This window comes from Jaculus jaculus, chromosome 4, assembly GCF_020740685.1.
Source record: "Jaculus jaculus isolate mJacJac1 chromosome 4, mJacJac1.mat.Y.cur, whole genome shotgun sequence".
Lineage (NCBI taxonomy): Eukaryota > Metazoa > Chordata > Mammalia > Rodentia > Dipodidae > Jaculus > Jaculus jaculus.
In genome coordinates this window covers 79,448,807-79,473,000 of record NC_059105.1, presented here as the reverse complement: position 1 = coordinate 79,473,000, position 24,194 = coordinate 79,448,807, and the positions used below count along the sequence as shown (strand labels likewise).

At 39.0% G+C, this 24,194-nt stretch overlaps 1 protein-coding gene across 5 annotated transcripts in view; it reads right to left on the bottom strand.

The window, feature by feature from the left end:
* Rbms1 (RNA binding motif single stranded interacting protein 1) overlaps positions 1-24,194 on the bottom strand; it is a 219,607-nt gene that overhangs the window by 48,121 nt on the left and 147,292 nt on the right. The gene's annotated exons all lie outside the window — the stretch shown is intronic.

The following is a 24,194-nucleotide window of genomic DNA, read 5'->3' as shown; positions in this document are numbered from 1 at the left end:
TTTCCACTGAAAGGTTATATGTATTACTGTATTTATTTTGGATCTGCAAACAGGGCTGCATGGCTGTAGGTCATCATAAAAGTTTTGTGTGTGTGTGTGTGTGTGTGTGTGTGTGTGTGTGATGTTAAGGAAATTTAATGGCAAAAGGTAAGTAACAAAGGAAGACATAATTATTCATAAATAAATTTATTAATACCACTTGTGATTCAGTAATTATATAGTTTGCATTCACATGTGTATAAGATGGACACACGTGAGAATATGAAACAACTGAATGAGGATTAATCACAAATTTTGTGAAGTGTATGAGAAATGTGTTCAAATTCCTTAAGGTGTGATAGAACTTCAAAAGGATAAAAAAAACACAGCACATAGAAACTTAGTGCATTGCTACTGAAAAGGACAGGTCAATACAAGTGGATATAACAATGATGATCACATACCTCATAGTGCAAACCTTGAGGAAAAGCACTGTTATCTATGTTTATTTTCTAACAATTGAGGAAAAATGTTTGAAAAATAGTATTCAATTTTTTTTTTTTTTTAAAGATTCAAAGTCAGGCTGGAGAGAAGGCTCAGCAGTTAAGGTGCTTACCTATAAAACCCTGATTTGAGTTTGATTCCAGAGTACCCATGTCCAGATGCAGCAAGTGGTGCATGCATGTGGAATTTGTCTGCATTGGCTAAAGACCCTTGCTGCCTATATTCATTCATTCATTCATTCATTCATTCATTCATTCATTCTCTCTCTCTCTCTCTGTTTGCAAGTAAAGAAAAGAAGATTCAAAGTAGAACAATGGGACATGCACCTAACTTCATGTATCTGAGGTTCAAGTTTCCTCACCTATAATATGACATATTATAAATTCTATTTTCCTATGTAACTTTAAAAGAAAGCACAGGTATGCATGCATGAGTATGGAAGCCAGACAACATCCTTGGATGCCTTTTGTTCAGGCACTATCCACTGTTTTTGAGATAGGGTCTCTTACTGGCCTAGAACTTACTGAGTTAGGCTAGACTGGCTTGCCAGTAAACTCCAGGCACCCTCCTGTTTGGTCTCCCTGGTGCTGGGATAACAAGTGCAGGAACCCAAGCCTGACTTTTTTGTGTGTGGTTTCTAGGGCTCAAACTTGGGTCCTTATGCTTGAAGGTAAATAATTAACCAACTAAGTTACCTCTTTAGCCTTCCAGACTGAATTTTGAGGATAAAACTACAACAAGTCTCATGACTGGGGATGGCTCAGTGATAGTGTTTACCAACAACCTGCCACAATGATACTGGGGTTGGGGAAGAGTCATAAATGTGTCAAGATCTAAGTATCAGTGTAGCATTTTTAAACCACTCACTTTCATATGATAAACCAGCTGAAATGTGTTTGTCTGGAAGAAACAAATGACTTGAGTCATTTGTTTTGTCTATTTAATTGTCCCTATATCCCACTCTCTGTAATGATGTAGTCATATATATGAGTACTAACTAGGCATGAAAGTAAAGATAATTTAAGTTTCAAGTGACAATTACATCCAAGCATCATAATGCTGCATAAACACCTTCAGTTCCCTGTAGAAATTCTCACTATTTATAACAGGAACATGAATCACTAAGTTTACACAAAACAATTTTAAAAATTCACAAATGATAAAAAATATGATGACCTTTTCACAACTGTTATCTCCTGAGGAGACACTAGATGGTGACCAGCATTCTCATTAGCACAGGTTTACAGTGAAAGTGGATCTTAGACTACATAAATATTGCATTGTATACTTTTCCAAAGTTGGGGGGGGGTTAGTATGTTTCCAATTTAGATCAAGGAGGACTGACAGTCACTGATACTCAGAGATGATGTCTGAGGTCACAGAGAGTATGGTCTTTTGTCAAGCAGAAGAACATGTGAGAGAAGGTGTTGCAGTCCGGTTCGCATTGCTGGTAGAAATCACCCAACCAAGAGAAGCTTCTGGGAAAAAGAGATTTATTTTGGCTTACAGGCTCAAGGGGAAGCTCCACGATGGCAGGGGAAAACGATGGCATGAGCAGAGGGTGGACATCACCCCCTGGCCAACTTAAGGTGGAACACAGCAACAGGAGGGTGTGCCAAATACTGGCATGGGGAAACTGGCAATAAAGCCCTTAAGCCCGCCCCCAACAATACACTCCCTCTAGGAGGCATTAATTCCCAAATCTCCATCAGCTGGGAACCTAGCATTCAGAATACCTAAGTTTATGGGGGACACATGAATCAAACCCCCACAGAAGGTAAGGAGTTGGCCGTCCACCTGCTGCTGCTGCTTTCAGCACTTCATGATGGGGACAACAAGGAAGGAGATGTGCAGGTGGAAAGAGACAAGATTGGCCACGCCCTCTTGCACTCTGGACTCTTTCCTCGGCTGTCTGTGACGTTGGTCCTTACTCCACACTGGAGCATGTGTACCTCTCTGCTCTCCTTTAGGGCTTGATACTCCCAAGCTCTGGTGCTCAATTGCTCCAGGCTTCCTCGCCTCTTTAGTTTCATTTTTCTCTCCCCTTAACTTTAAGCTTTAAGTTTTTAAAGTTAAGCACTATAATATATGATCCTCAATCCTTCCCTTTTTATTGGTATTTATCCACTGTTGTAGTTGTAACTCATGAATTTTCTCTGATAATGCCATTTCTTCTTTAACCCCCACCCCCAAAAGCCTTGGTTTCTGTTTTTACTTTTTTGCTGAAAAATCTTAATGTTTCATTAAGATATTCATAATTTAGATGCCCACTTTCTAAATCCTATCCTCACCAATATCCCAAACACCTTTTCCATTTCCTCCCTGTATCTAATTTCATTCAGTTGAACTTTTAGTCTCTCAGTCTTCCACTAAGCTTGACGTCCACAAGACAGCATCAACTTGGTCCTGGATATAGCCATTCTCTGTTAGGTTTTGTCTTTGATGTATCTAAAACTCACTCCTTCCTTACACTGTCCTGTAGTTAGTTTTTTTTGTTTGTTTGTTTTGTTTTTTAAAGCAACAGGGCTGGAGGTATGGTTTAGTGGTTAAGGTGCATGCCTGTGGAGCCAAAGGATTCAAGTTCGATTTGATTCTCCAGGTCCCACATTAGCCAGACGCACAAGGGGGCACACACATTTGGAGTTTGTTTGCAGTGGCTAGAGGCCCTGGCACAGCCCATTTTTACACAATCTCTCTGCCTTTCTCTCTCCCCTTCTCTCTGTCTCAAGTAAATAAAAATAAATCTTAAACAAAGAAACAAAGCGTTCTTCCTTCCTCTAGTCCTTTCCAGAGGACTTGTCTACTGTATAAATTTATTTCTAATACCACTTTAAACATGCTATTCCATCTATCTATTGCCCCATTCTACCTATGCTTGATCCTGATTGAACTACTTAAATACTATGTTTTCCCAGAAACCATCCCTAATTGTATTGAAATCGTAAAGCAGGTTGCATTTAGTGAATTTCTACTTATGTTCTGTGCTAGGTAATATGATGTCTGTTATAAATGTATAGATGTATAACATAATTTAACATCACAATCTTATGGAGTCGTTGTTATTCCTATTTTTCCAAATGGTTAAAAAAAACTCTGAAAGTTTTAAGCCCAAGACTTAAAATCCCAAAGCTCAAAAATAATAGTACTGTAAGTTCTCACTGCAATTTTTCTATGAAATTATTTTGAGGAACAATTTTTCAGATGCAAAAGGAACAGAATAGATGGTCTCTTTAACCATAGTAATGAAATAGATTCCTTTTTTCATGGCCATTTTTTTGCTTGTTTTAAACATGAAAAGCAAACATATGGTTCACAACTGAAAGAAGGGTAAGGAAATAAGAGATATATCTGAAATTTAATGACTTTATTTTCCACTGTGGTTTTCATCATGATTTTTGAGCTAAGACTGAAGAAACCATGATTTCACGGAAAGTCAGAAAAGTCATCACTTGATCAATGGGCAATGGCATGCTTGCTTCATACAACCACAAAGGTGCTTATTCAGACTCACCTGAGGGATGGAGAATAGGTTTCCTTTTTCATTAAACATAATTTCTTTTGGGTTGTCCACTCAATGGCTACTCTCAGTATATAAGAAGCTGACACTAAAACAAACCCCAGAACTGGAAATGGAACAATAAATCATTCAGGCCCTGGCTAGAGGAGCTGATGATCCAGTCACTTTCTTGTGGAATGGGGTGCAGAGCAAGGAGTTCTAACAGAATGAGAAAGGGCCCAGGAAAGATTACGATTTAGACAAGGGGGAAGAACCATCTATCAAATGTCATCACAAGAAAGGAGGCACAGGTGGCAGGGTACACCACAGTCACTATCTCCCTCTACTAGCTTTACTTGCAATAACATTTAATAATAAAGGAGAGGTCTTTACAGGTATTTACCATTTGATCTAATTCTACTATCAATCATCAGTGCCTGAAAGACTGACAGACAATATAAATTCTTAAATATAATATAAATTTATATAATTTAATATAATATAATTTAATACAAATTCTTAAAACAACCACATCAGCTCCTCTTGTTCCCATTTCAGTTTTGTTTGTGTACATACACGCCCCATATTAAGGAAGAGAGACATACAATGGACTGGTATTCCACAGGGCTCTGCATTAGAAGAATGCATGCATACTCTAAGAACGCTGAAGAGGGAAAAACCCAAGAATGGAAGTTATAGAATTGTAAGTAAACTGTCTGTGGAGATTCTTTGGCTTTATCCAGCTTCAAAGAAACATGGCTCAGACCACAGCCCTCCCACTCTGGTTATAATATTATTTGTTGAGAGTAGATAATCCACTCCAGAGGAAGCTCTGGCAATAAAAGGATAAAGAGTAATTAAGAGATGTGACTACAAAATAATTAGAATTTCAAAGGGAGAGGGTAACAAGGAAAAATTCACATTTAGACCCACTTGTCCAAGTAAACATAGCTGATAAAACCTTTTGCTTAGTACCTACAAAAACATCTTTAGTTTGCATCATAACTTTACTCATCACTATCACTTCCACTTAAACCTCTTATTGGCTATAACATAAATTCAAATATATTTTACATAATGTGCATTTTCCTTCTCTGCTCCCATTACTTTTCCCTTCCAAAATTCTACCTTTCCTGTTCATTTATTTTACTACAAAAGTAACACATTCCATTGTAATTAGAAAACATGGGCTGCAGGGATGGCTTAGTGGTTAAGGCATTTGCCTGCAGAGCCAAAGGACCCAGGTTCGATTCCCCAGGACCCTCGTTAGCCAGATGCATAAGGTGGTGCATAAGGTGGTGCATGCGTCTGGAGTGTGTTTGCAGCTGGAGGCACTGGTGTCCCATTCTCTCTCTCTCTCTCCCTCTCCCTTTTTCTCTCTGTCAAATAAGTGAAAATAAAATATTTTTTAAAAAAGAAAATAAGCAGATTGAAAAAATCCACTTGAAGTCCTAAGTATGAATACTGGTGTATCTCCTTACAAATTTTATGTACTATGTATGTGCAAATGTGTACACACATTCTTCCTTCCCATTCAATGCCAATGGCTCTGGAGATTATTATCTATTCCAACCATCACCCACAGGTGGCGATCATGGTTGATGTGCATTTTTAAAATTTATTATTTTGAGAAAGAGAGAGAGGGAGAGGGAAAGGGCATGCCAAGACCTTCGGCCTACTGCAAATAAACTACAGATGTGTGTGCCTCCTTGTGTGTGTGTGTGATATTGTGTGCTTGCGTCACTGAGTTTGGCTATGTGGGATCTGGAAATTTGAACATAAGTTGTTAGGCTTTGTAGGCAAGCGCCTTAATTGTTAAGCCATCTCTTCAGCTAGATGTGCATTCTTAACACTGGTCATTTTGCAGATTCATTTAAGGTACCATTTACAGTGTTTATGTTAGTTTTGGATTATCTTTTGGATATTATTAAACCACCAAAAGCAAACAACATGTTAAAAACAAAAGTAAGACATGTAGACTCAAAATGTTAAAAAAAAGGATACTTTATGTTTGAGAAAGGGCCAAACCTGGTCCATGCACATAGGAGGATGGCTTATGTGTGCTTTGACAGCAGAAGAACATCTAAAGAACAAAAAGATGTGATGACAACAGTCATCAAGGGCAAGTGATAACATGAAATGAGGAAAAGTAAGAAAAAATAAAACATTGGAAATCTGATAATTTGGAGAGTTAATCTGAGAGGGAGGAGAAAACAAAGAAATAACTTAGATTTATGCACAGCTCTTATTCTATGCAGGGAATATTTTAAGCAATTTAGGTCAATAATTTAATTTCACAACAACTTTTTTTAATAACTGGGGCAAGAGTCCCACTTTGTATATGTGGTACTTAGCAGAGTGAGTCAACGCAAGGTTACGCAGCTAATCAGTAGCAAAGATGTGAGGCAGGAAGTTTATTTTGGAGTTTAAAGGCCATGCATGTTGACAATTGCAGAAACTTGGGTCACCCACCACAGATCGTTCCATAAGTTCAAAGCAATTCCACTTTGCATGTGTACAGCTTCAAAGAGGAAAGGGCAGACTGTCACTGCTAATATCTCTAGGACAGAAGCTGATGACATTCAGAAAGGGGTGACATTGTTCTATCTTGGGATAAGATAGCCAATGAAACATTAAGTATCAGTGAGAGGAGCAATAACAGGCTTTAAAGCATAAAAAGAATAATTCATGGGTCTACTTCTTAGGAATGAATTGGGGACTATAATTCAAACCCTCTGTCTTTGGTTTTTGTTTTATTGTTGTTTTTGTTTTTCGTTTTTTGAGGTAGGGTCTCACTCTGGTTCAGGCTGACCTGGAATTCATTGTGTCATCTTAGGGTAGCCTCAAGCTCATGGTGACCCTCCTACCTTTGCCTCCCGAGTGCTGGGATTAAAGGCATGCACCACCACGGCCGGCTCATTTTGGAGTTGTTAGTGGAAAAAATTAAAACACATGTATGACCATATCCTCAGACCTCTATCCCCATAGGCATGCAGTTTTCTAGCTTGCCTTTTTTTTTGGCTGTTTTATCATTAATGGCTTCTCAGGAAAAGAGAATCCTAAAATTTGCTCCCACTCATCTAATTATGGATAGAGGAAGGAAAACAAAGTACAATGACATACATTAAAGTAATAGAAAATTTTTTTGGAGAATAAGGTCTACAGAAAAACAGGACAAGTGATTTACCCGTTCTAATCTGAACCGTCATGTCCTTATAAACGTAGCAGGTTATATGCTGTTTATGTGGTGTAGAAAATAGTAAGCATTTGAGGATGAGACACGAGGTGTGACCATTTTAAATTAGGCAATTTCAAACAGATTTTGTGATACTGTATTTTTTCCACTGACAATTATCATGGCTTCTGTAAAGTTCTTATATGGCATATAAATATTAAAGGCATATGAAGACATTCTATTTTCATTTCAATGATTTTAGCGAAACTCAAAAAAATGCCCATTTTGCTTAGGCTAAGTAGTACAAGGTGTGGGGGTGGTGTTTGTGAATAAGTGATTTCTGGCGTATCTAGAACAGGAAACTACATCCTTGCAGCTAGAGTTTGAAGAAGAAATTGCTTGGCAAGAAAAGCAACTGCAGACCTAAAGGTCAGAAACAATTGAAACCCTGGTGCGGAAGGTGAACAGATCACAGGAAAGACAAGTATAGCAAGAAAGGAAGGATCAAATCAAGAAATCAACACACCAATATTTATAGCATGTCCACAGTGTGACCTTCACCATAGAAGATCCATGAAAAATGTATGATGGTAAATCTACCACCGAGGGGACAAACCTTTTGAGGGATGTGAGGAATTATTTTGTGCAAAATGCATCTTAGTACTAAGATAAAAAATATGAGATCTTGTATGATGAATGCTAAACAAAGGGGATATAAACAAATAGAAGGAAAGCTAAGTTGTTAAGACGGACTTAGGAGAACATAGAAGTCCAGGTGGGCTATGAAGGGCAGTGAACAGAAGAATAGGATTTATGCAAACCTGTGTGAAAATCATAGAACCCAGGTGTGAAAAGATCCTGGATGTCTATGTTCCATGAAAGGGAAACATGATGTGGCTGGAGATTTTGCAACCATAGAATGAAATGACAAAAGCAAGATTTTAGGAAGATTAATGAAAATCACAATCCAGATTAGCAAAGAGTTCGACATTTTACTTTGTTCCTTTGTACCAAAGCAATAACACCCCACGCTTAATAATTAAAAGGAAGGAACGAGAAGAGCTGGGGGATAAACAACACGTTCTAAAGGGCAGAAGAGACATAAGACAAAGGGCTTCTTGAATGAAGCTTAAAATGAGCAACTTGACGTGAGAAAACCAGTCCGTGATGTACGTGCTGTGGAGAGCTGGGGACGTGATCTATAATGAAGCCAGTGTAAGGAGACCCTCACGTGCACTTCTCTGAACTGTCCCGGGCAGTCAGAGTGAGTGACAGACCGTGCTCAGGTGGTCATGCCAATGGGCTAGCCTGGCTGCCAGACAGAAGGTGAGCTGACAGAATAAATTATAGACGCTCAGGGACAAATTGCTACAACACATTTTTTGAGAGAAAATATGTATCTGCATATTTAATTTTTCACAACATTAAAAGCTAAATACATTCTTCAAATAGAACAAAACTTGTCATTTTCCTTCAGATTTGAGGAATAACAAAATGCTCTAAATTCAGAACCATCCCTGCTAATTTGCCTTACTGGTGAATCTATTGTGATGTTGTTTATCCTACATACAGCTAGAATTTAGAAGTTCATACATCAATAACATTAAAATGATATTAATAAAAACAGCAAAGCGGCCATAATGTGTGAAAAATGCACAGCTTTCCTGCTAAACAAAAACACTATAAAGAATTTATTACACAGACTTGTAATTATAGTTTAGTATCAAATATATTATATGCAATCAAGGTAAAGTAGCTTTATACTATTATATGGGTTTTTAAAGAGTATATAGTATACCACAGATCATTTGTGACAATATTTTAACCATAATTCACTGTATTGCAGTACTTAAAGTCACAGATGGCCAGACACAAATCAGTTCTCCAAAGTATCACAATACACAAAATAATATATACTGGAAATGGGACCCAGGATTTTGCAAGCAAAACAATTATTACTTATTATAAAATGAATCCTGAAAAGTCTCAAACACTAATTAATATCCAAGTGCTAAAGCAAAGACAATTTGATGATAGGAAGTGATCTTTTACCTCAGAATTGCTGAGTCAATCAAGCTTACTTCTTAAATTGTTGTCCAATCCCAACATGATCTGTACCATTACCTGTGCTGTGATAATCTCAGCTTTGTATTTATGCATTACAGCCATGTCTTCCTTGGGGTAAGGTAAGGGGCAGCAGGTATAATTATACATGGAGGGCTGACATCAAGCATTAATAAAGCCATGCGACTTTGTTGGTATCCTCATCTGTAAAATGGTTTGACAATATCTATCTCACAGAGGCCAGCACAGGACTAGACACACAATGGCTATTCAGTGATGACCCAAATTACAAGTATTATTGAGGATACCCACCTAGAGTACTTTCTTACCAAAATATCAACATGTCACTATGTATCAATGTGCTGAGAAAAAGTAGATCACTTTTATTGATTTTTTTCAGCATGGTTATTTGCATTTCACATATTGGTTGACTGCATAAAACATAAACAGGCAATATAATTTTCCCCCATGAAAGTGTTTGATGGTTGGGAGACACTGGCAGTGATAAGGGAGAAAAAACACTACATTTAACTTGAAAAATAGAAATGGCTTGAATTTTATCCCTATTTAGCACGTAGGAACATATGAAAGGCTAATTTAGGAGCTTAACATGGAATTAAACGTTAACAGTAAAAAGGAAAGAATGGGGCATGGGTGGAGGAAGCCAGGATATTGTTTATACTCATACATACCACCCTCCACCAAGAACTGAGCTGGAAAAGTCTGTGGAAACTGAACATGTTAAATTGCAACACAAAAATCATAAGTGACTACTTCATTCAAAACAAGAATAGTATGGAGGAGTAAAAGTAAACCTGCTCTCTGAAGTACATGTTCTCTGGACCTATTGAAACAGTGTATGAAGATATCTAGAAATGTCACTTGATTCTAATATAGGCTAAAAAGATAAAGTGAAAAATCAGACATTTTTTGGACTTACTGCTGAAGTTGTGTTGATTCAAAACATAGCACCAGTGTATTGATTTCCAATTGTAGTTCATCCCTTTGGAAAGTAATAAATCCTGACTGTCTCATGACATTGGAGAGTCATGCTGGGGAGAGACTGACAAGGAAAATGGTATCTATCTTCCTCACTTTACCTCAAAGAGATATGGAACTATGAAATAACTGCATCACTAGTAAAAGACCCACTTGAGCTACATAAGCAGGGGGAGGCCAATGTAGGCAGCCAGCAGCTTAGATCCTTAAATTTACATTGCTCAAAGGTCACTGGGGACAAGTTACAGCTCTAAGAGGAGAGCAGATAGAGAAAGTTAAATAAGGCTCCCTTACTGCTTTCTTACTGATTTACCCCTGAACTACACTGTCTTTAGATTCTGCACACGAAGCTGGGCATGGTGATGCACACCTTTACTCTCAGCACTCAGGAGGCAGAGGCACGAGGATCCCCATGAGTTTGAAGCTACCCTGAGTCTACACAGTGAATTCTAGGTCAGCCTGGGCTAGAATAAGAACCTACCTTGAAAAACAGAAAAAAAAAATTGCAAAGACTCTACATGTGAAGACAGCACGAGAATATGGGTCCCAAAATTCAGAAACTTCAAAAGAAAAAAAAAAATCAGAACAATGTGGCTGAAGAGAGGCAAAGGCTCACAGGTTACATTCGTAGAAGTTCTACCCAATTTTCATATTCCACATAAAAGTGCTTCATACTTCACTCTTACTACAGCTCAAATTCCTGATTTATTTATGTATTTTTTCAGGTGTGTGACTGTGCTCTGCAAGTGGGAAGTCTGTGGATAGAGATGACACCATAAGTGCTTCTTACCTACATGGCCCTGTCAGAATTTTCCCAATCTTGGCTGTTTTGAGAAGTATTACATAATAGGGCAGGTAACCATAGATTGCAAAATGTTACATTCTTTGAAAGAATAAGAAGAAATCAGATTCTAGAAACTAAAGGCAAGCAATGCTAATGTTGGCTGAAAGCAAAGTCTGGAGGGGCAAATAAGCAGAACATTACAGAGACCTGTGAAAAGAACAAGTGTGCAGCTCATCTCTGAAACGAAACATTGCCTCTTGGGGGTGGGGAGGCTCAAAAACTGACAAGATTCACATGGTTGCACCCTAAAATCATATCAGCCTAAACAAGATGGGAAGAGGAGATGCTCTGTGTGTGCTGCCTGCAAGATGAGCGGGCGTTCCAAGAATTCAGCTTTCCTGAGTCCTCACGCAGGGCTGGGAGGGCTCTTCAGGGACGCAGCTGTTCTGAATCACCCATGCTTTCATGAGTAACTTCAGGAAACTCACCAGCCTGCTAAATAAACTTGGTGGAATCCTTACTTTGGTTATCAGTGCTCTGGCAAGACCAGACATTCATTCACGTCTTCCCAGAAGAGTCACATAACCACCATTGAAATTCTTAAGAGCAAGTCAGGTACGTTAAACTTAGGTTCTGTTTTGGGGTGGTGATGAGAAAGATGGGCCTGCTTGATCTAAACTAAAAGAGAAAAGATAGTGTTCATGAGCTACATGAAAAAAAAAAAACTGAGAGGATGAAATTTTGTTTGGATGAGTACCTGACTGAACAAGTGGCCGGGCTCAAGGTGGTCAATGTCATGGTTAACATGGAGCTAAGCCTCTACAGCTACGCTACAGAGCTCAGCTCTCAGCTCACACAAAACATGTAATCTATGACATATGTAAGGGATTGGTGACACACTTATCAAATATATGAATTTCCCAAATCTAGATGGGATGGAGAAGGTAAGAGGTCATGATACTTTATATTTTTTATATTTAATTTATATTTAAAAATTCTTAGTTTTACGATTAGGACAGACCAAATTTTCTGAATAACTAAAATGTAAGTTACACTGATCCTGATCACAGAAGTAAATTATTGTTCTTGGCCTTTTTGCTGTTTCCCAACATGCAGCTATTGGCTGAAGTATGTCATCCTCCAAAGCTATGTCAAAATCCTAAGGCTGAGGACCTCTGAATATGATTTTTGGAACTCTGAATATGATCTTCTTGGGAAACAGGGTCTTTTGGATATGATCAAGATAAGATGAGCTGATTTGGGTGAGATCAGTCCAATGTGACTGGTATCCTTCTAAGAAGATCTGAATCTGGAGATGTAGGGAAAGTCCAGGTAATAATGCAGTCAGGGGCAGGAGGTATGAAAATGCAAACCCACCACATGAAGAAATGCTCAGAAACTACCACTTCAAGAAGATCATGGCCCTTGGGCCAGTGAGCTAGACTTCTATCCTTCAGAACTGCAGGACGAGCATGGTTGTTGGAAGGTACCAGTATTTGGCACTTTGTTACGGAAGCCCTAACAGACATGTACAGTGTTATCTTGGTTGATTGTAGATTTTTTTTTTAAGTGTTATTTATTTGCAAGCAGGGAGAGAGAGAGATAGAAGAGAGACAGAGACAGAGAGGGCATGTCAGGGCCTGTAGCCAATGAAAACGAACTCCAGATGCATGTGGCCCCTTATGCATCTGGCTAAGTGGGTCCTGGAGAATCGAACCTGGGTCCTTTGGCTTCACAGACAAATGCCCTAACCACTAAGCTCCAGCCTGCATGCAGATTCTTGAACCTGCCCTGCTCCACTTTCATTTCCTGCCTTATAAGATATTATTTCACTTGTGAAACATAGTGTCATTCTGCAAGACTCTGTGGAATGGCACTTTCTGGTAGCAAGTCTTTCCAGACCTTTTCAGGTTGAACTAAGTGCTGCTTCTGCACTGCGCCCACACCAGACCCTGGTGCAGCCCTCTGGACACTGTCATGTTATCTGTATGGCTCTATCCCCCATTAGGTGTGACTCCATAGACAGTGCTTGATATATGGTTCGTATCCAAAATCCAGAGGAGCAGAATTATAAATAAGTACCCACAACTTGTTTTCAATATGGGCCTTCTATACTCAACACAATTATACTTGTTTGTATGCATGTGTGTGTGCACGTATGTATGCCTGCAAAGGCCAGAAGTTGACAATGGGTATCTTCTTCAATTGCAAGGAAGGTCTTTCACTGAACCTGGACCTCACATATTCAGCTAGACTAGCTGGCCAGCAAGTCCCAGGGATCCTTCTATCTCTGCCTCTCTAGGGGCAAGCACTACTGTGACCTCGATTTTTATGTGGGTATTGGGGATCTGAACTAAGGACCTCATGCTTATGCAATAAGCACTCTACCCACTGAATCATCTCCCCGGCCCTGAATGCAATTACCCTAAATTATTCTCCTTTAACCAGGTTGTGATTTGATAAGAAATGTTCCTCATAGGTTTATGTGTTTGAACACCTGGTCTCCAGATGGTGGTGCTGTTTAGTGAAGTATTGGAAGCTTTAGGAAGTGAAGCCTTGCTGGAGGAAGTAGAGTAACTGAGTGCAGGCCTTGCGCTTTGTCAGCCAGCCTGCCTCATGTCCGTTCTTTGCTTGTTTAAAAATTATTCTTATTTATTTATGGGGGGCACGGATATGAATATGAGTGTTCCAGAGCCTTTAGCCACTGCAAACAAACTGCAGATGTATGTGCCACCATGTGCATATGGCTTAAATGGGTTCTAGAGAACTGAACCTGGGTTCTTAGGCTTCACAGGCAAGTGCCTTAATTGTTAAGGCATCTCTCCAGTCCCGTTCTTTGCTTTCTAATATACCCTGATATAAGCAGGCAGCCCTCATGATCCTGCCACCACAGCTGAGATCTATTCTGTCACCATCCCTACCCTACCATGGTAAACCATATGCTCAAACAGCGAACCAAAGTACCTTTCCTCCTGAGGTTGCTTCTTGTCAGGTATTTTGTCGCAACAATGACAATAACTAACACACAGGTCTGAACTCTTAAAAAAACAGTGAGCACCATATACCAAGGTCTAGGAACTCTATCCTTGAAGCAGGCACAGTGGGAGGACTTATGGGTGGTGACCTGGGGGAGGAGCCACTTTCCATGAGAGGCAGTGGGGAGTTTGCTACTAGAGAAGCAAGATGACTGCACATGTCAGGGACAGTGGGCAGGGCAGTGCCTCACAGAAGTGATGTGCACGGGGAGATAGATAATTACCCAGTGGGCATCAGTGCAGCCAGAAAAATAAGTGCAGTCAACTTGCAAAAATAAAAAAAATCTGTGATTATGTACTTGAGACATTTTTAATATCAAAATGACCTTTCCTTCATGAGAGATGATGCTTGCCTCAGCTTGTATTCTTTTACAACAAAATAAGAATTTAACTTTACATTGAATCTCTGTCTTTGTTTAGCTTACTGGTCCTTTAAATCCAAATATCTAGGGAAGTACTAAGATATGGTGAGCAGGAGTTGGGCAATCCTTCCTTGAGAAGGGGCTAGATAGATGAGTAACAAAATGAATGTCAGTAAGAGAAAGGGTCACACATGCAGAATGACTAATTGAAAGAATAAGGACCAAAGAATCCTTTAAAAACCACACCTTACTGCTTTCAATTTGTGTAGATATCAAGTTATGAACCGAGATGAAAATAGCTCGATGCAATTATATAAAGTAGATTAGGCCACAAAGTCCTTGTAAGAGAAAAGCCAGAACATGATTGCTTTTCTCCTTCATTTTCTCTAGGTTTGGTTGAAGTGGCTACTTTATCAGCAATGGTGTCCCTTCATGCTTCCTGTAGCCATCCCACTGAGGCACAGTCCAAAACCCCCACACTTCCTGCTTCCTTGACCTCTTTGTTTAAACTTGCATGGGTAACAATTTGAGGTAAAGAGAGGGAAGTGTTTGGTAGATCCTTAGAAAGGTCTCTTAGACTCTGAAAAAAATGAGTGTTCTTCAAAGGGAAGTTGAAATGCTAGTGACGCTAGAAAAATCTCCAAAAAAAACCCAACCCAAAAGATCTACTACAAACCACTATAGTATCTCTATATTTATATGGACATATATGCACATACACACAGAGAATACAGAGCTCTACTATATAAACAGTGGTCTCTAAATTTATATTTACATACGTGCACATATGCATGCACACATTTCTTTTCAAGTATGAAGTACTTTGTCCTTTAAAACGGAAATGCACCATCTCTGAAATAGACTGGATATACGGCAACCCAGATGGAGACACATTATTCTTTGTAGGATGCATCCCAGATACTCATGGGAGACAGTGTAGTTAGTATCAGCCAGTGTAGGCAGGCTTTCTTTCAGGTTGACTTAAAAAGCAGGGCATGGCCCAGTTACCTATCTTACTAATTTAAAAAATACATATTATACACAATCTATATTGTGAATTTTAGTAATATTACTTCTCATTCTCTTTTAAGGACTGTGGGTATGTGTTTTAGAATAGAGATAAAATACAAAACAGAATCCTAAACAAAATCAAATCCTATCTGACTACTTAACTGTTGAGAGTGCAGCTAATCAACACAGAGCTTGCTTTTACCTGGGTAAGATCCACCAGGCCAGCCTGGGACATTCCAAAGGCCAGTACCAGTTTGAAACCACATCCAGAAGGTGATAATTGCCCTCTTAACACCCAAGCCTACACTGGGCTAACTGCTCCAAGTCCTGTATGTTTTCTTTGGCAAACACTTAGACTCAGAGAATAGTCTTATGCTGCAGTTTACTTCCTAGATCTGACTAATCCTTTCTAGATCCTGTACTTTACTACTTTGTGCATCAGTATTTATGTTGACACTGAGGAACTGAACTTGGGTCATCAGGCTTCACAAGCAAGTGCCTTTAACCACTGAACAATCTCCAGCCTAGATCCTAGGAGTGAAGGGTATGAATAGTGGATAGGAATAAGTACTTTTAAAAAATAAAATTTATTTATTTATGAGAATCAAACATGGATCTTTAGGCTTCACAGGCAAGCACCTTAACTGTTAGGCCATCTCTCCAGCCCAGGAATAAGTCCTTTTAGGTTCATTAAATGCAAAATCAAGTTTCCTTCTAGAGGTTGGGCATGAGACACAAATAGACAGTCAACTATGAAAGAATCAGACAAGTTGTGACTGAAATTCAAATTAAGAAAGTCAGTTTTTTTAGAAACCACAAACTACTTCAGATACTTAAGTCCATAGCATGATCCCTGAATAGTGAATCCCAAAGAAAACACATCTAAAGCTGCATTCATTTTAAAAACATGGAGCCTGGGGGATATAACCATTTGTAATGAAATACACGTATAAGTCCATGTTCACAATGTTCATTTTGAAAACTGAACTCTAGATATACTTTTGTTCTTTTCAACAATAAATATATTATGATTCAAAGGGCATTCATCTATAGTACCTATATTTTTCTTTCCCAGACAGTGTTATATGAGCAAAATAATGAATTTGTATTTCTGTTGAGTTTATATTGAATGTGTGGTCAATCAGGGTAAGAGCCAGGGAGAAGCCATGACATGTACTTCTATGATAAGATTTTACAACCACTACCAGGCAGGGAGGATGATTCAGTGAATAAGGTGCTTACAGCTTTACCTAAGTTCGGATCCCCAGGCCCCATTCTTCAAAGCTGAACATTGTGGCAGGTGTCCATAGTGCCAATGTGCCTACAGTAAGAAGGGATGCAGAGACAGAAGAATCAAGCTCACGGGCCAGCTAGCATGGTGAAGAGCAAGAACCCCTGCTTCAAATGAGGCAGAAGGTGAGGACCAGCGGTCAAGGCTGTCCTCTGAGCTTCACATGTATGCCATGCCATGTGTGTGCCGACATGCACACATATGAACATGCAACAAACCAAAATATAAACAAATGGAACCACTCTCAGGGATGGAGAGATGGCTCAGCAATTAAGACACCTGCCTGCAAAGCCTAATGACTCAAGTTCAAGTCCCCAGTACCTATGTAAAGCCAGATGCACAAAGTGGCGTTTGCCCCTGGAGTTCATTTGGAATGGCTAAAGGCCCATTCTCGCTGTCTTTCTCTCTTCTTACCCTCTCTGCTTGCAAATAAATTAAAAAATATATAGTTTTTTAAAAAACCACACTGTCACATCTGATACTTCAAGAGGAGTTTTCTGTGTGCATCTTATCCAAGCTTAAGTCCAGCCAGCAAAACACGTACCAGTAGTCCTGCTCTACAGAGAAAGCAAGAAAGCCAATGTGTGTGTCTGTGTGTACACATACATATATTCATACATGCATAGTTTACATATGTGTACACATATGTAATCGTCGTAATCATTTAAAAATATTTTCATTTCATTTATTTGCAAGCAGAGCAAGAGAGAGCACGTGAGTATGGATGCGCCAAGGCCTCTTGACACTGCAAACAATCTCTAGATGCATACACCACATTGTGCATGTGGCTTTATGTGGGTACTGGGGCATCGAATCCAGGCTCACAGACTTTACAAACAGCATATTTAACGGCTAAGCCACCTCCCAAGCCCACATACATAATCTTTCAACTGCACTGCAGTAGGTAAAAGTCAGGAAAAGAAACCAGGTCATTTGGTAGGAACTTGGTAGAAAGAATAAGTCTGCATCAGGTTCTTTCGGAAATTCATTAAGCAGTCACTTCAGTGACAGTGTGTGATGAGGAAATTGCTGGCTACAAAGGAAGAGGCCCTGACTAGAACCAAGATGGGACCCATGCCATCAAGAGTGCCAGCCAAGGAAATCATGCAACAAAACTCTCTTTTTTAGAGAGGTAGAACTGACATGTTAAAGTACCACCTTTTAGTAGTTACCCCATTCCAGGTTAAGTTGAAATCACAAGTTTTACATTTTTCTGCAGAGAGACAAAGTGATTTTAGAATACCAATAATGTCCTTTGAATCAAACACTTAATGTTTTAAAATATACCTATATACCAATAAATCAATGAAGTAGAAAAAAAGATATTTACTCCAAAAGAGGCCAAAATCCTATTTCATCCTGTAACAAGATCAAAGTAATGAAGACTAATAACTACCCCAATCCTACCGAAGAGAAACACAGGAGTCAGGTTTAGAATGTGACCAGTATCATTGGTACATGGAAGTGCACCAAGGAGACATTAATGATTCCAGGGTAACTTGGAGCTGACTGACCTCTCAACCATGAGAAAAGAGACGTGAGAAAGCACAGACATCCTTTTGGGAATGACGCTCCTTAGATGCATGCTATCATCAAACTAATGAACCACGTTCAAAACACGCACCGCAGTAACAATGGGCAGCACTGTCAGAGTGTAGAGCATCCAGGAGAAGGGAAGCAATGGGATCGTGTCTGTGAGCATGCCATTCATCCACTGGTAAGCTGCTCTCCTTGTTACAGGCAAGTACCAATCCTGGGCACGACAGTTATAGGACAGCAAGATCCCAAGGAACTATTCAAATAGCTGAGTGTGAAAAATGTTAGTATGATGGAGACAACAGAAACCATTAATTTCTAGGCATAAACTTCTTCCCACTCTTGCTAACCAACAAGAAAAGCTCAAGTGTGTTTGGGTGTGTATGACTTCTCATGTGTTCTTCCTGAGTTCAGAAAGCACAGGGCAGATTTCTGTAAACTCTCAGCTAATTGGACTTGCAATCCTGATGTAACTGTACCCCAAGTAGCCATGCCAATTAAAAACTTCCCAGTTGAGAAGAACTCTTTTCCCCAGGATCTTCATTATGTACTTCTAAGACTACATGTGATGCAGTTAGTTTCTAGTGCATATCTATAGGTTCGTTCCCACAAGATTCAGCCTGCTAGGTGTTCTCCGCATTCTAAATCATTTGTTTCTTATGGTCTTCATGGGTGACAAAGAGGACCAGGCATTCATTAGAAAGATAATATGCAAAGCTGAGTCTGGATACTTCTGTAGAGACTACAAACTAACTTGTACCTCTATCCAACTAGGGTTTGGATAAGCTAACCTCTCTATTATTTTACACGAAATAGCTCTCACTGTCACGATACACAAGTTAGTTGAATTTCCTACATAAATAGACAACACACTATATTTAACGCACTAGCAAATATGTTGACAGCCACAAAAAATAAATAAATAAGAAATCCCCAGGCTGGAAAACAAATAGCAAAATAGGCATATGTTTTTAGTAGGGGTAACTGGGTCACCCCCAGAAAGCAGTTTGGCAATATGCAGCAAATGCTTTCCACCAATTTTTCTAAGAAAATTACTAAGAATTTGTTCAAAGACTGCTGTAAAGGTTATAGAGAAAAGTTGTAAGCAATCTAAAAAAAAAAACAACAACAACAACAACAAAAAAAAAAAACCCGAACAATAACCAGCACATCAGAACATCAGAAAGGCAAAAACCCAGTGTGATATACAAGCCCTTGTTTCTGTGGACACAGTGCCTCCAAAAACCCAACCCAAATAAACATCAAAACTAAAATAAAAATGATACAGTATTTTCTGTCATACACTCGAAGTTGTGAAGAAACCACATCTACATCCCCCTTTCTTTGCTGAAAAACCTACATCAATGCTGTCCAACAGATACAGAACCACAAATACAACCCACATATGTAATTTTGATTTCCTAGTAGCCACATTAAAAAAATAAAAAGAAACAGATGAGATTTATTGAAATATTTCCTTTAGCCCAATATATCCCAAATATTGTAATTTCAATGTATAATAGCTGTAAGATGTCCATGAATAGCACAACATTGTTTTTATAAGCATTTGAAATCTGGTGTGTTCAATTTCTACTTGGACCAGCACATTCAAGCACTGAAGAGCCATGTGCGTCTGCTGGCCGCTGTGCTGTGTGCAGAGCTAGATGCTTATGGGCTATGGCATCTTTCACAGTGTAACTTTTTCCTTACCATGGGAATAGTGGAAGCAGTTTGAACGAGGGCTCCTACTGGTACTGTATAGATTATTTATGGTAGTTGGTTTAAAGTGGACACATTATGGTAGTAACCTCACTTCTGTACTCTCAGTTATTTTTTCTTTTCACCTTGGGTGTAAGGGAGAAAATCAATTTTTTGTAGCTAATCTTTGAAAATGTCTGAACAGCAAGGTCTACCTGAAAAGTCCCGGTAGCATTTTCCTTTCAATGTACTGGTAAGATCCTGTGTTTACCACATGCACATTAAGTCCCGTGCTGTAGTCAAACATGCCTTCTTTCTCCTTCATCAACCTCAACTCCTGGGGTTAGGAACAGGAATGTGCTTCAGTCACACGTGCCCAGAGGAGAATGAATAGCACATATGACGTAAGATCCTGTGTTAGAATGGTACACTTTTGAGAAAAGCCTCATTTTCTGGGAGGGAGGGGGGAGGGGGAACAGAACTGAGGAGGCAAGCATATCTTATCTAAAAACAAGAAGCTAAGAAAATCTGAAGCCAGCAACCCTGTGCATGTGTGATGTGTATTTAAGCTCTCACATGATGTTAGAGGAGGACCATGGGCAGCACTGGGAAGTAAGGCACTTCCTTGTAAATGAGAAAAAGACATCTTCTGGGGAGGAGGCAGGCTCGCAAGTACAGGTCTTGCCAACAGAGTGAGTATTGGATTTCAGCCACACTTACCCCTGAAAGGCATTTTTGTATAGAGGCCAATACCCCCAGTTGTACATCAGGGTCTTGGTCTTGGGAAAAACCAACCCAGCTGGATACAGCAGCAGACATGAATAAAAGCTGTGCACACAGCAGTGTACTGACTAGGTAGGCTACACATTCCCTTTAGGCAGCTCGGTACCAAGAATGTCAACTAGCAAATTAGCAGTATGACAGACAGCCTTCCTCATGGAAAAGTAAATCAAGAAATAAAGAAGAAAAACAGACTTACCAAAAATAAAATCATAACTATTGATATAAATTGGAAATAAAAATTTCAAAACTTCAGGTGATTCTTAATACATCATGATTTAATAGTTCCCATTAACTTTTATAAAACCCATAATAGATGATTCCAAGGGAAGGTTATCTATGGTAAAGCTGGAAAAGTTGGGGCTTATTGATAACACATTTTTTTTGTTATTTATTTATTTATTTGAGAGCAACAGACAGAGAGCGAAAGAGGCAGATAGATAGAGAATGGGCACGCCAGGGCCTCTAGCCACTGCAAAGGACCTCCAGATGTGTGCGTCCCTTGTGCATCTGGTTAACGTGGGTCCTGGGGAAACGAGCCTAGAACTGGGGTCATCTACCATAGTGCCTTTTTATGGCAGGTACATAATAAAGGCCAGTTGGGGCTGGAGAGATGGCTTAGTGCTTAAGGTGTTTGCCTGCAAAGCCAAAGGACCCAGGTTCGATTCCCCAGGACCCACGTAAACCAGATGCACAAGGTGGCACATGCGTTTGGAGTTTCTTTACAGTAGCTGGAGACCTGGTTATGCCCATTCAATCTACCTACTTCTCTCTCTCAATAATAAAATAAATAAATAAATAAATAAAGGCCAGTTGAATAGATTTTTTTAACTTAAAAAGTTAAACTGAAAAATAAAGGTTAGAAGGCAAAGGTAACAGGATGTGTGCAAGAGAGTACTCAATAATTTTACCACTCATATTCAGAAAAACCAAGGCGAGGAAAGTCTGTATCACATTCCCTGTTTACACTGGGCACCGTCCAGGAACTTTACGCATCATCCCACTTACTCTCCATAGCAGACATTATAATTCTCATTTTATCGACCAATTACACAGAGGACTGTGAGCAAAAGCAACAGACTCAGCCAGTATCACCCATCCCACACATAGGCAGCCAGCATTTGTCCACACCTTGCACCAGTACAAGCAAATCCTTCTTCCTTATGCTAATTCGGGGGAGAGGTATATGTCAAGAAAAACTCTGGAAGAAAATTCTACTCTATGCTGTCCTAGTAGGTGGTCACATTTCCCTTCTGTCTTCTACCTGTGACACATCTCATGTTTCCCACTGAAACAATTTGTTTACATTATGAGTAGTATTGCAATTTCACTTTTAATTCTAAATTGATGACCAAGTTATTAAAATAATACTCAGGAAAAAAAAAAAACTCTAAGCAAACAACTATTTGAGCTCTAGTTTCTTTGATGTTTTGGGAACAATAATTTAGTTACTAATTTGTCTTGTGTATCTGGACACAAATCTATGTTATTTTTTAAGATCTGGGGGGGGGGGTGACCTGAAGTTGTGGGAATAACATTTCTAAATTAATTTTTGCCAGTGTCAGAATTTGACATACAATGGCATGTTTGTTACATACTATGCGGGTTTTTGTTATTGTGCTTTTCAGCTAGGGTCTCTAGCTCAGGCTGACTAGGCATTCACTCTGTAGTCCCAGGCTGCCCTCCAATTCACGTTCCTCCTACCTCTGCCTCCCGAGTACTGAGATTAAAGGCATGAGCCACCACTCCTGGCTCTGTGTGGTATTTTTAAAAGTTTTTAAGGGCTGGAGAAATGGCTCATGGTTAAGGTACTTGCCTACAAAGCTTCCCCAGTACCCGTGTGAAGCCAGATGCAAAGTGGCACATGCATCTGGAGTTTTGTTTGCTGAACTAAAAGCCCTAGAATGCCTATTCTCCCTTCTCTCCCACCCCCATCTTGCAAATAAATCAACAAATAAAATATTCTTTAAAAAAGTTTTAAATGAAGGGTTTAAGTCAGGAAAATGAATGAAATGTATTAAGTCCAGTATTATTGTATATTTTAATATATAAGAAATGCAACTTTAAATAGAATGTATCTCTCTCTACACACACACATATACACACACTAGCCTTTGTGACTGAAGTAAACTGCAATAAGGTATATCATTAAAAGTCAGGCTAGTTTTAGTTTACAGTTTTCCATATATATATATATATATATATATATATATATATATATATATATATATATATATACAAAATATATATATATATATAATGAAATATATTATATATAATATAAATGATTTCTTGTGTCAATGATATTACAGTACCAGAAGACAAGACAAATTGATTAGTTAGTATTTGAGAACACTTTCTCTGTCCTTAGGGATAGCTAGAAGTGGGTGTTTAGGGAAAGCACAGAGCATTTGAGCTAGGCGCCATTTATTTTCTGCTTCAAATTGAACCAGCAAGGTATACTAAAATGTCCATGTAATTTTAGCCCACATTTCAATATTTTCACCATTTCAAGTCCTACAATAAATCTTTGTGTGGTTAAATCAATGTAAGCAAAATTCAAGGTCAGACATTTATTTCCAACCTAGACATATGTTTTCAAACATTTATAACTAATTTGAGGTACTTAACATAGCTTCCCAATAATAATGAAGAAACTTAACAAGAAGCTCACTCTCCCAAAAGGCAAGTTCATAAACCTGGAGAGCCACTGCTGAAGTCATGGGTCTAACCCAGCAGTGATATGAAGTCTCATTTTATAATCTTAAAGCTTGATCTAACCTGGTAAAACTGCCTGGGAAATCAGGCGATGGGAACTTGTTTTTCAGAGGGCTAATTAAGATGTCTTGAATTCTTAATAACATTTTATTACTGTCAATTACAAAAATTTAAATATCTAAACCTTTCTCCCAAGGGAAAAAACCTGTTATATTTAACACTTGGCATAATATCATGGAATTGTAGGGATGGGGGCAAAATAATCTTCTGAGAGAATGGCATTCTTATAGATTATTTTAAGCCTGTAACTACACTCAAGATGTCCTGACTCTATAACAGGACATTACAAAATTTATGCTTTAGAACCACACAATACTGTTATAAGAAAAAGCTTCCAAAAAAGTCATAATGTTTTAATGGAGCTTATGATTCTATATTGGGCTACATTCATCGCTATCCTGAGTCACGCAGTCAGGAGTGTGGGTTGGGCATCCGTGCCAGTCATCACATGTACTTGGGGTCACTGATGATGCAAAGTGTATAATGTGAAGTAAGGAAGTCCCACCGAAAAGACAATTTTGGAAACTGTTGCACTGCTTGTTCTCCGCATGCTCATGTGCCATTTCAATATGCAAACAGGCAAGTCTCTTCTTAAGATTATTAAATCAGCATTATAGAAAAATGGAGCCCATTTCCAGGGCAGACACTTCCACTATGAAGCAGCCACTTCATGAACTCACGTCAGGGTCCTTCAGAGTGTTT